Source organism: Astatotilapia calliptera, chromosome 6 (genome assembly GCF_900246225.1).
Source record: "Astatotilapia calliptera chromosome 6, fAstCal1.2, whole genome shotgun sequence".
Classification (NCBI taxonomy): Eukaryota; Metazoa; Chordata; class Actinopteri; order Cichliformes; family Cichlidae; genus Astatotilapia; species Astatotilapia calliptera.
The window spans coordinates 36,636,845-36,639,223 of record NC_039307.1 but is presented as its reverse complement, the minus strand read 5'-3'; positions in this window follow the sequence as shown (position 1 = coordinate 36,639,223).

Sequence of the window (2,379 nt, the reverse complement as noted above, 5' to 3'; positions counted from 1 at the left end):
TGTGTCTCCTGGGTTTTGACCAACAAATTAGTTTATTGTACTTTGAAATCTCCCATGACTGTCTTTTCGTCACCTGACAGACATCATTGTTTTCCTTGTTATCTTATTGCCTCTGACAACAATGCATCTATCCATGTCATACTTTTTATAAAGTGAAAACAAAATGTGAATATTTTATCTTTTCATGTTTCATCATAGATAATTTAACAGTGTTTCTGATGATTACATAAAGACTTTGAAGATCGTACTTTAAGAGGTACAAAAAAACGAATAAATGAGTATATCTGACATGTTTAAACCAACACAAAGTGACAAAAATAGCAGTTCCTCTAGAGTCCACTTCAGACAGAGTCTTAAGTGTGAAGTCAGTTCCCATTGACAGAAACATTAAGATACCAAAATGAACATAGATTAGAACATAAAACATAGATTAATATGGGTGTATTCACAGCTGCCAGTCTGTACAGTGCCTTAAAGTCCACTTCGTTTTGACTAATGTGATCACTGCACACTGTAAACGGGTCTGTTTTTTGTATTATAGAGTGTCTCCCCACAGTGTATTTATGTTCCGAGTCCCATGTGATGAAGCGCTAATTATCCATCTGTTGGGTCAGTCTGTGGGCCGCATGACACTGAATACATAAATGTGAAATATGTGAAAACTTACTGTGGATTAAAGAGCAGGTTCCAACAAGCAGACGAAGGGGACTCCTTTATTTTGTTATGTACTCCTGGTAAGGACAAGAATATTTAAAAAATTCTACTGTAAAAAAAAACAAGAAACACTAATTTCAACCTTGATGCAGTTGTTTAATGATGTTAACCAGTCAGAAAAGGGAAAACATACAACATACAATACCTACAGCAAGACTAATGTGCTGACTCCAGATTAAATGCACTCCCCCCCCCCCCCCCCCAAAAAAAAAAAACACTACTATGCAAACTATTACAAACAACAACTTAATTAGAAGGTCCTGTTTTTTTCTCTAATACTTTTTACATTGAAAAGTTAGGAAGAAGAGATTAACCATGCTCGTTCTGCCTACTACAGTTTTCAACAAAACATGCATATATCTGCAACTAACCAGACATGTTCCAATATTTTCTAGTAGTTTTTTCATTGTGTAGGTATGTGTAAAGATTGTCTCAGTGTGGCAGAAATGTTAAGACTGAAATTATAGGACTCACTGCCTTCAGAGACCTACAGTACTTACCCTTGCTATTAAGGATGTAAAAAAGTAGTTCCACAACTGGTAGCTCAGAAGATGTGTTAGTTTACCAGCTATCCAACTTTCCTGCTTGCTTTGAATTTAATTTTTTCCAGGGTGTGGAGTTAGTTAGTAATGAAAGAATCACAGTGCTGAAAGTAATCACTTCTCATTGGGTGAACACACATCGATCTGATCTGAATTTTACTTGATTCAACAAAAATGAATCATTTTATAACTATAAACATAATATATTTATATAAATCAAGCTTTTTATATCTAAGTGATCAAACAAATGCCTTAGTTGACTTGTTTACGTAAAATGTGGAACCGTCACACTCAGTGATAAAACTATTAAATGGAATTAAAATGCTTATTGTATGCACTAAATCACCAGATCAACTAAAAGATTTTCTATGGCATTTTAATTAGTTTTTCTTTTCAACAGTGTTGCATTTGACTGGCATATTTCTATGATGTTTAGAGAATTTTGGTACCATTTGATGCATTAGCTGTCACTAATAAGGAAAACTTTGCTGTGGAAGAAGAGTCATATGATCTGTGAAAGGTTCCTTTGTGATTGGTCAGATGCACCCAATGCCAGCCATTTGATGTGAACACGCTGGGGAAACTGTTGATAACCAGCTTCATGTGACTGCTTATCCTGATTGCCAATGTTTGGGTAAGTGAACTGGATATGTTGAACTTGCGTCATGGTATAGGGCTCAGATCAGTGTGATTCATTTATTCTTGCAGTAATATGCAGTAACATTTATTCAATGCAGAGAAAATCAGAGCCATCTTATTCTAACTTTGACTCTGACATCACATAAAACAGAAACTAATCTTTACCTAAACTTACAATAAGCTAAACATACAACATACATGAACATAAACTTGGCCCCTAAGTGTGCATTATCCTTAACCTAAATATAACTTCACATGAACCTAATTTAAAGGTATTCTAATGTTAACAAAGTTTTTTTCTTTTTTTCCAATAGCAAGACTTGCTTCTTCTCCCTGCAACAGTGAATGATTTTACATGTGACATCACACACACACACACACACACACACACACACACACACACACACACACACGCACACACACACACACACACACACACTTACACTTAAAAAAGCTCTCTCTGTGCTTCATCACCACACGAGAG